Source organism: Orcinus orca, chromosome 1, assembly GCF_937001465.1.
Source record: "Orcinus orca chromosome 1, mOrcOrc1.1, whole genome shotgun sequence".
NCBI classification, from domain to species: domain Eukaryota; kingdom Metazoa; phylum Chordata; class Mammalia; order Artiodactyla; family Delphinidae; genus Orcinus; species Orcinus orca.
The window spans coordinates 34,815,818-34,831,316 of record NC_064559.1 but is presented as its reverse complement, the minus strand read 5'-3'; the positions used below and the strand labels follow the sequence as shown (position 1 = coordinate 34,831,316).

Here is a 15,499-nt window from a genome sequence, read left to right as displayed (position 1 = left end):
TAGTCTTACAAGTCAAGAGGTTCCACGGGGGAGAGAGAACTGACTTAAAATTTCAGCTCAATATTTTACTTCTTGTCAAAACGATAGTTATAGTACCTCCTCATGTTTAAAATCCTATTCTCAAAGCATTCAGTTTATGGATCTACATACAATAGGATACAGGGATGACTCTTTCGCTCTTGCACATGGAGAAATTAAGGCCCAGAAATGTTTAATAACTTTTGTAATGCAAATAAAGATCACACGAGAATGAGAATCTAGTCGGAATAATTTCAATAACATAAGCAGCGTGTACACACGAACACACATATACACGTACACACACACATTCAAAGAACTCAATAATATAAAGAGATGAGGGAGTTCCCTGGCGGTCCAGTGGTTGGGACTCCGAGCTTTCACTGCTGAGGGGGCCGGTTCAATCCCTGGTCTGGGAACTAGGATCCCGCAGGCTGCTGAGCAAGGTCAAAAAATAAATAAATAAATAAATAAAAGTGGAAAATAATATAAAGGGAAGAGTTACGAAACTCACTGACCCTGGAACTGGAAGATTCCACTGAGTACTTGCAAAAAAGTGCCAAAGCAAATTGGCCAGCATTGGTAAAGAAGGAACTCTCATCACTGGGAAAAGTCCTTGGAATTGCTCTGCCAGCCATTCACTCTCATCCCAGAAAGTCGTAAGATCTGAGAACAAAATTTAGCATCTGGTCAACCCACCCCAGTTGGCCTAAACTGGATCCAGGAGAGTGAGTTCAGCATGAAGGGCCAGAATCATCCTGTCCTAAGCCCTTCCCCGAGCCAACCATTCTAAGTGCTCGGAGAGGGAAAGCAGTGAGACCCCAGTATGACCAGGCTAGAAAAGTAAAGGCTCCATTACTCAGGATCCTCTACGACTATGTCTCAATATACTGTTCCCTCACCAGGAAATTACACGCACCCACCACCCAAGCCATGCCATTTATTCATCATGACTCAAACATCCCCTGCACACGTGTGCCTTTGAATCTGCTCCTCCTCCAGCAGCTCTGACCATTAAGTCTTCAAGTCTTGAGGTCTCAAGACCCATGCAAGAGGCTTTTACAGATCATCTAAGCCCAATATAACCTCCTGTCATCCTTCTAGCATTTACTGTCTGGAATTAGCAAATGTTCCTTATTTTTGAATATATATCTCTTATCTCCTTTAGGGTGGAGATGAGGTCTCAGGAGCCTCAATTTTGCTCCAGAAGATGGTGCAGTACCCCTTACCCACGTTCAATAAATGTTTGGTGATGATGACGAAAATGCTAAGACCTCTCCAGACGGAGACCTAAGGACAAAACTAGATATGCAACTATGTCCATGGGGCTGGGTGGGGCAGGCAGAACGAGCCCCAAAGGGAAACCGCCTGGAGAACAACTGCTCACACAGCCTTCCTCCAACTTCAGTGTCAGGGGCTTCCTCATTCTAGGACTGAGTCAGAAGTCTTCCCTTCCTACCCTTGAGCCGCTGATCCCAAGCTGTTTATCTCGTTAACTCTGTTTATTGTGATCCTGGTAAGAGGTTCTAAAGCCCTCCAAGCCCCTCTCTAATTAAATTCATTAGAACAGATTGGGGCTTTCTTTCTGCATCTCAGAAAAATTAACAACACGATTAGCATCATAATGACGGGGAGAGGGGCTGCCGGGGAGGCCTTTCAGGAGGGGCTGGCCCAGTCTGGGAAGGGAAGAGTGAAGAGGGGCAGCCCAAGGAGAAGGCAGATGTTCAGGCAGCTGCTTCCTGGAGGAGGGGAGCTACAGTAGTCAGGAAGGGATGATGATGGCCTGAGGGGATGACCCCACCAGGCCCCAGGCATCCCCACTTTTTCATGGCTTTGGGGAGAGGAAAGGCAAGACAAGAAATTAATCAATTACATGAACACCAGAGACAGGCTTCTGGGACTAGAGGCTTTTAGCAGTCTTCTAGTTTTACAGAAAGAGAAACACAGTTAAGCTCTGTTAATGATGGGGCTGGAAGTAAAACATAACCCCCTCATGGTTTTCATGAAGGTGTCCTTTTCTATAAGGCTGTACTGCAGGAACCTGGGGGAAGCAGGCAGGGTGAGGCAAGGCACTTCTTTCCCAGAGAACCTGAACCCATCCAGTATTTGCTTATACCCCTGTGGGTTCCCTCATCTAGAAAACTCTCATCTTCCCTTCCTTATTAAAATTCTACCCATTTTTCAAGGCTCAGCTCCATTCCCACCCCTCTCTGAAGAGCAGCTAGCATTGGCGAGTGTTTACTGCCAGCCAGGGAGGGTGCTGGGCCCTTCACTGCCTCATCACATTTAATCCTTATTATGGCTCTGCAAGGTTCATATTAATACTCTCATTTCACAGACTGGGAAACTGGAGCTCCTCAGCCAGCAATTGAAAGAACCAAGGTTTGAAGGCAGGTCCGTCTGATGTCAAAAGCTGAGCACTTTCTGCGATGCCACGTCACCTCCCTGCCTCAAACCATACTGAGGCATAACTCCTTCCTTTGCAATTTTACTGTCCAGGGTCTGAAGACTTAATTATACAATGTCTTGTATTATTTCCAAGGGTCTTCACATGTTTCCATCTTATTTCCCCTATTTGAAAGCAGGAACCACATTTCTGTATCCTTCAGAAGGACAAAGTAGGTACTGAAAAATGCATGCTAACTGAGCCCTTCTAACAGATTTTCCTAGAGGGGCTCGTACGAGTGGATAAAACATTCCAGTCCTACCAGGGTCAGAGAGCTCACAGGAGAGGAGCATGGGCTTTGGTGTCAAACTAATATATTTTCAATTCTAGCTCTGCAACTCACTGTTCTATAATCTTAAATCACAACCTCTCTGGGTCTGTTTCATTATGTGTAAAACCGGGATCCTAACACTACTTTTTTTGTAGAGTTAACCCTTATGAAGGTTAAATGAGATGACGAATACCAAGCATGTAGTAGGGTGCCTGGCACGTAGTAAGCACTCTATAATGATGACGATTCTATTATGCCACTTTGATTCTTCCTAGCTTGTCTCAAAACCTAAGGAAAGGAGGGTAGTTCAAGAAATCTCAAGCTGGCTGGCACAGTCTGACCAATATCCCAGGTCAGCAAAGCTGTGGAAGTGCCTCCTCAAGCACCCAGCACAGCCATTAGCTCTCAGAGCCCTTCCCTGCAGCCCCAAGGACCAGGCCATACGCATCTAACATCTGCCCTTGCAACTAGGCCTGGGCCCTAGCCGAGCATTTGGAGTAAACGCTCAAAAGTTTGACATCAGGCTGCTCTAGCCAAAGCAGGGGTCCAAACAGTGTGGTACGATCAGCCCAGGTCCTACAGCCCACTGGGCCCCCTCAGCCATGCTCTTACAATGCCAGGAATCCCTTTACCTCCGGTAGAGCATTTCTTGTACCGCATTTTAATTTGTTTTCATTTCTGTGTCTCTCACTTGACTTACACACACAACATCTAGCTTAGTTCCTAGGACATTTTCAAAGGCTCAGGACATACTAATGAAATGAGCTAAATCAGATGTGTAGGTGGAGGGGTGGGGGATGGATTCCTCAGACAGGTGAGGCTGGCTGTCTCTATCCTTAGGCTCTTTCCCAGTTCAGCTATGGATGTTCCTGGTGACCTGTGCTCGAGTGTAACTTTTAAGGATTTCCCTGTCACTATCAACCTCCTCTCCCCTATCTGGACCTCTTTGATGACTCCCACCTGACTCTGACCTCCCAGAACTCCAAGACCCTTCCACCCATGTCAGAGCTCACAATAGTTTTACTCACCTTGTTTCTGAGCACATACCTGAATTTGCTATTTCTCCATCAGCCCCCGGGCCTCTTTCCTCTCACTCACTCTGACATTCTAAGCATATTCTGACCACACTTTGCCCCTAAAATACAAGGGCTTAGGAAACAGGAATGGCAGAGTTGAGTAGCCTCGATCTTGTCCCCAAGTTCCCCCTTCAGGCTGAAGCAGTAGCCAGCAGGGTTCAGCTGCACACAGAACATCCCCTCTTCCCCCTCAAGCTGGGGATCTGGTAACATCTTGCATCTTACCTTCTCCCTCACCTTCTCCCTCACATTCAACTTCCATGTCAGCCCTGAACCACCATTCTGACAACATCAACCAGCATCGGTAAAGGGGGGGCTGATGCCACTGGAGTGAAAGATGCTGCTGTTCACCATCCCTGTCCCCATGTCCTCACTCAAGCTTATCTACGTTATTTGTCTGATAACTTGTCTCTTTCATTACACTGGCAGCCCTGAGAGAACTCTTTTCATCTCTATGATCCCAGCACCTAGCAGAGCAGCACACTCTAGGGTTTAATTCGTATTTGTTGAATGAATAAGTATGTAACCAGCCTTGAATTCCTCTTACTTCCTTCTCCCTTCTTCTCCCAGGCCAAACAGACTGAAGACTGAACTTCTCTGCCTCTCTCTTTCTAGTTTCCTAAGAAATTCTTTTTCTAAAGACTAAGTGATGCTCCTCACACCCCAGGTCTCAGATGGTCTTGGAGGAGAGTGGCACCAGGGGAAGGGAACACATTGCAACAATGGAGTGATGGGAGCCTTGGAATCCTGTCTCTCAGTCACTGCAGAAATAGGACCACCTTCTATGCCTCACCCCTTGGATATCCAAAGCCAGAACCCAACCCCTAGATACCAGCTACCTCTTCAATGTACCCCTGAAAGATCCAGCCCGGCCCCATAAGCCCAGCTTGCATCAGCCCACAGGGAGCTAGTCAGGTCTTGCTCCAGCTCTCCAGGGAGCTGGCTTCCCTTTCTGTGTGCCTCAATGCATCCCTGCTGAAGCCTCTGTGATGTCAAACAAGGGATGAGGGATGAGGTGCATTGCACAAAACTGGGAGATGTGTACATTGTTATCAGAATCCCCCACTTAAGCAGTCAAGCATTTCAACGTCAGGACCTTAATCCAATCAGCTCTCAGAGACGGCTCCAGGTGATGCCTCCTCGCTGGGCCAGGAAAAGCTGGCAGCTCTGGGAACGCTGATGCCAGGGGAAGCTTCCTGCCCCACCCCCACTCATGATGGGCGGGGCACAGAAGGTTGACAAAGCAGAGGACAGCCAGTCCCCCAGCTGCACACCCGCCCCTCCACCCCTTGCTGGGCACTGCCTGAATCCCATTCAGAGTTGCTGTTCATGAGCTGAAGGAGTCCACTCATGTTTCTAAAGTGAGGGAGCCTTGCAGAGAAGGGACAGGATCCGTCAGCAATTTGCTCTTAACCTCCAATTTAAGGCCTGGGATTTTAGCTGAGGTCCCCAGGGCAGGAATCGGGCTGCCCTGTTTCACATTTCCTGTTTCACAGGAAACACAATTTCTGGCCTAAGTGTGAGTGAGTCTCTTTCCTCATCTATGTTATTCATTCTCGTTCTCTCTCTCTTTTTCTTTCTAAACACGCGTGCGCACGCAAGCGCACACGCACGCGCACACACACACACCTTCAGCTGAATCCAAACACAAGAGGAAGAAATTACTGCCTCAGAAGTGCCCGCTCTGTCACGACAAAAGGTAGAATTATTAGATGCATAGCAGACCCCACCCCCATCTTCTTTAATTCTTCCTGCAATACAAATCCACCAGATCCAATCATCCCCAAACCAGGGGAGACAGGTCTCTGCCTTCCTTCTTCTCCCTGCCCGCTGCTCCCACAGTTGGCATGACCAATCCCCAGGGTCTCCACACACGTTTTCCCTGGGCTTCTCCTACGTACGTTTCAAGTTCAGTGGGCTGTGAACCTGCTGGTCTCCAGCTCCATACAAACAATTCAACTCGGGCCCAACCAGGTCTCAAAGCCCCGTGATCTGCCCTTGCCCGAGATTTGACTGCGGCCCAGCAGGGCTCATCACAGTTCCAAGGGTAGATAATACACACCAGGCCCTCATGCCTGGAGACAGACAGGCAGAAAAGGTACATTGTCATCCACTCCTTTGGACTGAGGAAGGAGGCATCTCTGCCCAACACACACACACACACACACACACACACACACACACACACACACACACACACACACACACACACACACACACACACACACACACACACACACACACACACACACACACACCACTGCCAAATGCCAAGGAAGGAATGAGGAACAGAACCCGGCTCAGGGCAAGAGAGGGGCTGCCATGGGGACCAGAGACTAGGTGATTCAGCACTCTGCCCACTCAGCCCAGCCCATGGGCCACACTCATGACAGCTCCCGATGCCAAAGTGCTGACTTGGAGGCTGAGGAAGAATCCCATCTAAAATCCAAAATTCCCCAACCCTTCAGTGGGGCTCCTCATCCAGGACTTTGCATCCCCAGGGCTCAGATCAGGACCAGGAAGAGGGTGCTCGGCCATCTCCTTGGACCCCTGCCCCAAGGGTCCTAGTTTCCCTATGTTTAACACCGCCCCACCCCCATGCATCTAGGAAACAAATCTGAACAACTAGGGGAAGAGAGTAGCTGAAGAGGAACATAAGAGAGGCCTACAAACACCCAGCATCCTTTGCCCCCAAGCCATGAATAGGATCAAACATACAGAAGGGGGTTAGAAGTGGATTCTGCAACAGCGAGTACATAGGGCCTTCAGAGCCCTAGGCCTCCCCAAGCAGGGAAGGAGGGCCCAGTGGCAGAGAGGGGGGCTCAGTAAAAGCCATGTGGCTACAAAAGCACCAGGAAGGGCAGGTGGGGAAGGCGATGGGTGGCAGCCCAGCTAACAGCCAAGGGGGAGAAGATGGGGTTCTTGAGATGGTGGAGGAGGAAACCAAGAGGCAGTTGGGAAGGGGCTGGGACAGGGTATGCAGAGGGGACCCGAGAAGGACAGAAGCTGTGAGGGAGCTGATGGAGAGACAGGCACACAGAGTGATGGGGGTATGAGGTGGGGACCAGAGCAGGGAGGGCAAGGAGAGAGGCTGGTGTGCGGGGCAGGAAAAATAGAAGGGACAGGGGTCACACAAAGTGGGGTGTGGAGGTAAACAGGTAAGGGCAGAGCTCGGGGATGAGGCAGGGACAGAAGGAAAAGGGGAAGAGAGTGAGGTGCAGGAAGGGGGAGGGGAAGCAGCCAGTGAGATAGAAAAGGTGTTGGGGCGGACGGGGTTGGGAGCTGGATGGGGTGGGGTCCAGATATTGACTATACGATGGATTCAGGGCAGGTAACAGCGTGGAGAGAAGGGTCGGGGGTGTGGATGGAGGGGGATGGGGACAGGTCAGGGGATGGAGACGGACAGAGGAAGGCGGGAACAAGGGGGTGTCGCTAGATGGGTTTCCATGACCCCCGTTCTACCCCCACCCCCATCTCTCTGCTGTTCGCGCTCGCCTACCTGCAAGGGCTCGGGCTCCGGCCCTGGGTGCAGTCGGTGCTGTCCGCTGCCGGCGCCGCCACTTCCCCAGAGTCCCCTGCAGCGCCTCTCGCCGCCAGCCGCCGCATTAGGGCAGAGACCAGCCCGTGCGCGTCCCCGGGCGGCCAGCGCGCCCCCGACACCCTGCGTGCGCGCCCCCGCGCCCCTCCCTTCGCGCGCCGAGCGGGGACCAGGACGCTGGAGGAGCAGGGCAGGATGTTCCCGCGCCGCCCCGCCAGGCGCGCTGGGGAGCGATTGCAGGGCCTGGACCGGGGAGAAAAAGCGCCTCCTTTTCGCACCGACCCACGGGCCTCTTTGCGGACTGGCGTTGAAAATGATACTAATTAGCACCCGTTTCCGTTCGCTGAGCGCCTACTGCGAGCCAAACCTACAGGAGGAAATACGCTGGAGACCCAGGGGTATCACGTGTTTGTCCCGTTTATGCCCCTCCACCATCAGACTGACTTCTTGGGGGCAGAAACTTGTCGAACAGCTTGTGTTCCCAGGGAGACTTGCTTCTGATAGACTCTCCAGGAACGTTTGTTTTTCTTTTGTTTTTAACAGCCGATGATCTTTTTTCTTTTTATATAAATTTATTTTATTTTTATTTATTATTTTAGGCTGTGTTGGGTCTTGGTGCTGCGCGCGGGCTTTCTCCAGTTTCAGCGAGTGGAGGCTACTCTTCGTTGAGGTGTGCGGGCTTCTTATTGCGGTGGCTTCTCTTGTTGCAGAGCACGGGCTCTAGAGAGTGTGGGCTTCAGTAGTTGTGGCGCGTGGGCTTAGTAGTTGTGGCTCGTGGGCTTTAGAGCACAGGCTCAGTAGTTGTGGCGCACGGGCTTAGTTGCTCCGCGGCATATGGGATCTTCCCAGACCAGGGAGCGAACCCGTGTCCCCTGCACTGGCAGGTGGATTCTTAACCACTGCACCACCAGGAAAGCCCCAGGAACGCTTGTTGATTGAAGAGTTGGTGGATCCCGAATTGGGGACGTGAGAAATGTGACACCTGCTGGGGGTGGAGTGGTCTTCTTTTAAAAATGGGAAATTTCATCTGCCTTAAGGGGGCTCAGGCCTGCCCGGACTTGAGTTAAGAGGGAAGAAACCCGGGACTGGGAGGCCAGAGATCCAAGGGCTCCTCCTGACTCTCTGCCGTGGTTAAGACACTTCTTTGTGGGCCTCAGTTTTCTCAACTGAACAATGAAAAGTTGATTGGATAATCCTTCAGGTCCCTTCTGGCTCAGAAATGGAGACTGTGAGGCCCTGGCTGACGATTGCGCAGGCAGAGACCCGAGCTCGTTCTCACCTGAAATTGTGGAAAGATCTGGATTGGGTCATCACAGAATCTTAGGCTAGAAAGAGCACTTGGAAGAAGCTTTGTCTATCCCTCATCCCAAACCACAGTTCCCTCGGCAGCGCCCCTCTGAGGTCCCATTCAAAACCACATTCAGCCCCCTTCTCTGTGCTCACACAGCCCCTGCTCCGGCACCACCTGTCTCCCTGTCCCCCCTTCAGCCTGTGAGCTCTGGGAGAGCAGGAATGCATCTTGTTCCCCATGCTGTCCCCAGCCCTAGATAGAACATAGTAGGTGCTCAATAAGTACTTGCTGAAGGAATGAATGACTGCCGGTGATAGTGAATCATCCAAATAGCTGACAAAATACCCCTTTTTAGGTGGCATTGCATGGTGGTGGTGAGACCAGCTTAGAGACAGCCTCCCGGGATTCAGATCCTACCTCCATCACATCAGATATGGATGAAAGTGGGCCATTTACTTATTTTCCTTTTATTTCTTTTGAAAAATATTATTAAATCTGTACAAGCACGTAGTTGAATTAGAGCCAAGTCATTCTATAAGATTTCTTATAAAATATGTTTCCCTCATGTTTTCCCCTCTCTAGACGTCATCCCTTTCAACTCTTTTGATCTTTGGTTATTGCCTATTTACCGCTGTATATCTAATAACATGCCATATTGCTACTTCTTGCTTCTGTTTTAGGCATTATCTGCTTTTTCTTTAAAAGTCTTTATTGAATTTGTTACAATATTTCTCCTGTTTTATGTTTTGGCTTTTTGACCGTGAGGCATGTGGGATCTTAGCTCCCCGACCAGGGACTGAACCCACACTCCCTGCATTGGAAGGCAAAGTCTTAACCACTGGACCACCAGGGAAGCACCTAGGCATTATCTCTTGATTCCACCCTGTGACGGACACTCTTCACCTCACATATACCCTTCCTGTCCTCCTCTCCAGCCTCCCAATCTAGTCATATCTCGGCACTGGTTATATCAGAATTAGTATTTATTATGATTACTTAAATCCTATTCACAACTGACCTTTTCAGTTCCTGCAAACTTTTTGGTTTTTTTTCTACACTTAATAACTGTCATTTTTGTCTACTCGTTTTGTTTCATATATAGTAAGTATCTATAATTCAACTCTAAACTCTCCATCAATGGTCTGTGTCCATTTGTTCAGACCTTTCAGGTATTCTATTAATTTTATCTTCTTGAAGATTCTCTCCTAGAGCCTTCTGATGTGTTCCAGTCCCTGTTGGTTTCTCTATGCCCAATGCACTGCTATTGATCTCTCCAAGCTTCAGTTTCTTCATCTGTAAAATGGGGATAATTATTATACCTCATAGAGTTGTGAGGATAAATGAAATAATTCATGTAGTGTAATTCATGTAGTTTGTCATATAATAAGCACTTGATAAATATTACTGATTACTATTCTAGACTAGAAAACCAAAGCTCAAGTAACCTACCCAAGTAATACTTCAAAGCCTACATGTGTCTGACAGCACCTAATTCAAACTATTATTTTAGGGTGAAAACTAAGAACCTTAGATTTATAGTATTAGAATCTTTCAGTATGGTCAAGTTGAAGGAACACAGGATTTGCCAAGAAAGTCCTGGCTGGCCAGCAGGGTGAACTTGGGCAGATCACTTAACCTCTCTAGGACTTATTTTTCTCATCTGTAAAATGGTGATAAAGTGAACACCAATGAGATAAGGCCCTTTGTAAACCAAAATGCCCTGCACAAATGTTAGCTATTACCAGCATTCTCTTCCTTTTCTTCACCTTTTTTTAAAAAGCAGCTAAGAAAACTGAGGCTAGACAGAGAGAAAATCACACAGTGATTTGGTGGTTGAAACTGAACTGGAACTCAGGTCTCACAGACTTAGTGTAAAGAAATTAATTCTGGCCAGAGGGGAGTGCAGAACTGCCAGAGGACCTGAGGGTGGCGAAGCAGGTGTTTCCTTGGCTTTGGTGTCCCCGAGCTGCTGGCCTGTCCTGACTAGGGGATGGGCACCACCTGCTGGTGATAGACTGTGGGCACGGACACCAGCCTTGGCTCACGCAGGCTGGTCTATTTGTGTGTCAGGAACAGGCTGAATCAGTAACAAGGGCAGAAAATGGTTGCTTTTTCTTTCTAGACTTTTATCTGGCCTTCCTGCATCCTTTTCTTCCCTGAGTGTGTATCTCTAGTTCTGGCTGAAAGCCCAGCAGGCATGGACTCTGCTGACCCTAGACTTGAAACCCCACTCCCTGTGTCCTCTGTCATGGTGACTGTAAGTCACTGATGATTTTCATATTCCCTAGCATCTAATGGCTCCCAACCAAATTGCACAAGCCATGCCTTACCCTGGGCTCAGGCCAAGATAAAGCCCCTGCGCACTGTCTCACGTACTTGTAGGACACTGGCATTACAGGCCTGGGGAACACTGAGGGACAGGGCCGGGCCCCACCAGTGTCTGTTATACCCTCCAAGCCACCCTCCTCCACCTGGTCCCCAGAAGATGTGGGGAAACCGACAGTTCCACGCATTATTGCTAGAGGTTTAACTTTATACAGGGCAATTTGGCAGTGCCTTCAAGACTTTAATGTAGCCTTTGACCCATCTAAGACTCCAGCCTGCAGAAACACTGGCACAAATCACAAAACTGTGCACGCACAAGGATGTTCAGTGTAGCCCATTCAGAGGGCAACGGTCAAATACGTTGTGATAATCTGTGCGGTGGAGAGATAGGGAGCTACCTAAAAAATAATACACACACATCTCCTTTAAAAAGAAGAGCAGTGTAATAATATGTAGAGTATGATCCTTTTGGGGGGAAAAAAAATAAAAGCCAGTTGGTATAAGAGGGTGGAAGAAGGAGAGAGAGGGAATGATGCCGTGGACCTGTTTAGGAGCTGAGGACAGAGCACCTGGAGGAAATCAGGAGGGACCTGATTTTTGTTGAGGCTTTTCCTGTACTAGGCTCTTCCCATATGTTAGATCACTTAGTCCTCACAAAAGCCCAGTGAGGTGGGCATCATTGTCTCCAGTTTACTGATGAGAGGCCAAATGAGGTTAGTACAATTGCAACATCACACAGATGGGATGTGGTAAAGGATTAACTTTGCCCAAAGAGAGGCCTGGCCTTTGCCCTAGGCTTCTGGGAGGTAATCTCTAAACCCTTGGGATGTCCTCCGTGACAAGGGTGTCTTTGTCTACTTCTGGGGGCTCAGCCACACTAGATAGTCTATGCTAACAATGCGGTTTATGGTAGGGGCTTGGGGCACGACCTCCAGAGGGCTGGAAACTCAGGTCAGTCCCATGAGTCTCAATAAAGACTCTCACACTGAGGCTCGGGTGAGCTTTCCTGGCGGGCCGTCGTCAGTACATACTGTCACACATCACTGCTGGGATTCAGCAGTGTCCCCACGCCTCCACGGGGGGAGGACAGCTGGAAGCTCTGTGTGTGGAGCTTTCCTGGGCTCTGCCTCTTCCCGTAGCTGACCTTACTCTGTATCCTTTTGCTGTGATAAACCATAACCACGGATATACTAGCTCCCAGTGAGTGTTGTGAGTCCTGCCATCAAATTATTGAACCTGAGGGTGGTCTTGGGGATGCCCAAGCTTGCAGTTAGTGACAGAGTGGGGGTGGTCTTGTGGAATGCTCCCTAACTTTGAAGACGGTAAGTGGTGGAATCTGGAGTCACACAAAGATCTCAGAGACGCCAGTGTGCCCCCTCCCCACTTCCCTGCACTCCCTACACTGCCGCATTGTGTGACCAGCGCTGAAGGATAGAAATTCTAGCGTCCTGTGGAAGAACAGAGTGGTGGCCACACTAAGGGACAGCAAGGTGGGTGGGTGAGGATGTAACAAAGCAAGCTGAGTGGCACGCTCAGAGCGAGTACAGAAGGACCACATTTTAGAAAGATCCAGGAATCTATGCCCCTCACAGTGCAGGGGGTCAGGAAGGCAGATACAGAGAAAGCCAATGGGAGAGGGACTGTCTTATCTCTGTGCATCCACAGAGCTTAGCACAGCACGCTGCTCATAGCTGAAGCTCCATAAATATTTGTTCAACAGATGAATGAATGTTTGAATAAAAGCAGAGCTCCTGTGAGTATAGACCACACTGCCCGGTGATGGGGACCACTAGCCACTAGTTTAAATTTAAACTAACTAAAATTACAAATTCAGCTCAGTCACATTAGCCACATTTCAGCCACAGATTGAAGAACATTTCTGACATTACAGAAAGTTCTATTGAACAGCACTGGACTACATTATGACTGGTGGCACCTTGACTTGTGCAGTGCACAACCTTCACAACTGTTCGGAGCAGACCTCTGTGAATGCAGTACCTCCCAGTAGGTGGTGTTGTGCTAGCTGCTGGTGAAAGAATCACACAGACATTTATGGTCTAAGGCAGGCATGAGAACATCTAAAGAATGACCTGTTAATGCATACAGGCTAACCGAAGTAAAGAGATTATGTTTAGGTATTACCAAACATATAAATAATGAATAGACCAAAGAAAAGAAATGTAAAGAGGTTTAGCTATCTTCACAGCCTGAAAACTGTCTGTTTCCCTTCTTATGTTTGAAATGAACATAACTCTGCTAGGATTATTTCTTGGAGAAGTAAACATACTTGACAGAAATAAACATGCTGGCTATTGAAATACAGCTCCCCCCAAAAATATTTGCTTTCACGTAGCAACCGCAGAAGGTTTCTAACATGGTAGCCACTGATATTCGAGGTGACATTTACAGTGATCTTTCCTGTTGTTTTCCATAAACCATTGAAATGTCTTATCATTTACAACATTTCAACCTCCAAATGATCTTTCTGACACTGCCTCTTGCACAGAGCAAATGCACAAAAATTCTTTGTTTGACCATGTTTCTTGGTTTTCTATCAGGGAAATATGGTCCCTGTACCTTGCAGGTCCTTTCCATCTTCTATAGGCTATCATTGCACACTGCTAAAGGAATCATAAGTCTAAATGGCTCAGGATGCCTCCTTCTGCACTGGACCAGACCCAGCAGGTTCGGGCAAAGCAAAGGAGGCTGCACCTGCACTTTGCAGCAAGCCAGGGCCCTGCGCCCCAGACCCCAGGCCCCAGAATCCAAACTTCTCTGTTTCTGCCCCTCCCAGCCACTGCTTCCCAGCACAACTCCTGCTGGCTGCCAGCATCAGCATGAGCTGGGAGCCAGGTGGTAGCAGCTGAGAGCCTGACCTGTGGGCCTGGCCACCCCCAATTCGTTTATCTTATTTATGCCAATTTATTAGCACAAAACCCCTGGGAAAGCAGCAGGAGGAGGTTTCTGCTTTAAATAAGCATCAATATGGCATCATGTCTGTAAGCTTAGGCCCTGGGTGGCTGGCCCTCCTGCCTCCCACCTCCTCTAGGTGGGTAGACCCAGGAGAGTAGGTCTGACTGGGCAGATTGGCTGGTGTGTGCTTCTAAACCTTAAACCCAAGACTGGTCACAATTTTACAATTGTGTGTGCTGACTTCCTGTTAAGGGTCCTCTAAGAGTCCTTTTATAAGAAAGAATCTGTCTATTAAATGGCAATGACTTTGTAAATAAAACAGCCTTAATAATTAAATCTTGCGCTCTCTCTCTTTCTCTCTCAGGGCTTCACACAGACTAACTCTTTCAGTTCTGAAGTGTCAGGAGCTGGGGAAATGTGATCTTCCTGCTGAGGAGCTCCTGGATCAGAATGAGTCCCTATCATTCACTCCCTTGTTGAAGATGGGGCTGGAATAAGGGGTACCCACCCTCTCAGACACAGAGAGCATTTGAAATGAATAGATGAATAGCCATAACTTAAGATGATTCAAAGCACCTGAGAAATTTTCATGGACCATGAACTCCTTCTGCTTCATAGAGACCAGGTACCATGACGAGGTAGATCTTATCTGCAAAAATGCAGGGGTCAAGGAGGGGGGAAGGAACCCCTCAGATACTGTTTCTTCCCTTACTAACACCCAGCTGTAAAAATTCCAAGAACAAATAAAATCTTCTCACCTACCCATCCTCTTGCCCAGGGAGAACATTCCTTGGACAGTCATTTGGCCATTGTGTACATATTTTTGTGTGTTGGGGCAGAATGAAGCAGGGATGTGTTGGTAAATATTTAACAATGGGTTCACTGGGGAAAAAAAATAAAAAAGAGAGAAGCCCTGATGTGTAGCATTTTCTGATTTCCATGGTGTAAATTCTCCCACCGTGGTCAATTTCAAGGTACCAATATGAGGTCACTGAATGTGGAGTTGGGAAGAGACACGCAGGAAGTAGCTCATGATTATGTAATATTTCCAACGCACCAGTACAATAGACATGAATAACCTCAAGATCATAGACAGTAGTAAAGTGTAGTAGAATAATTAGGAAATGATGTTTTGAATTATTTCTTACTCTTCAATATAATTATTTGACTGTGAGGTTATATAATTTAATTTTAAGTAATGACTGTGTTTCACAACCAGCTTGCAAAGTTCCTGAAAATTAGCAGGGGGCTCTTGTGAGCGGACACAGGCAGCTCAGGCACACTACTGCCCTGAAGCCATGCCATCACACGGCTCTGTCCCTGCTCTTGCCGCTTTCTGGCTTAGAATTTCTATTTTGTGTTTCCCAAAACAACTTCAGCGAGGTCAGTATATTAGGCCTGTTTGAAAGAAGTGGAAGACGCCGCACAGCCGCGTTAGTGGCCAGCGCTCCCATCCCAGCTGCCATGAGCGCTGCAGTGATGGTCAAAGGCTCGCCCTGTGTCCTTCTCTGGGGGCTGCTCTGGCTGACAGGAGCAACTCCTCCCTGGGATGCCTGCAGGTTATGATGGCCAGTAATAACTCATGCGGGGTGCAAAGCCTGGCCTCTTGTACCAGAGAGGA

At 48.5% G+C, this 15,499-nt stretch overlaps 1 protein-coding gene across 10 annotated transcripts in view; it reads right to left on the bottom strand.

Annotated features, from left to right (window-relative positions):
• Window positions 1–7,460, bottom strand: part of NFASC (neurofascin) — a 189,161-nt gene extending 181,701 nt beyond the window's left edge. For 9 of the 10 annotated variants that reach the window (XM_033410440.2, XM_049707375.1, XM_049707361.1 and 6 more), the window contains exon 1: window positions 7,311–7,460. The gene's annotated coding sequence lies outside the window, so the exon portion shown is untranslated. The remainder of the gene's footprint in view (window positions 1–7,310) is intronic. The other variant, XM_049707369.1, reaches the window with a different exon arrangement.
• Between the last annotated feature and the right edge of the window lie 8,039 nt (window positions 7,461–15,499).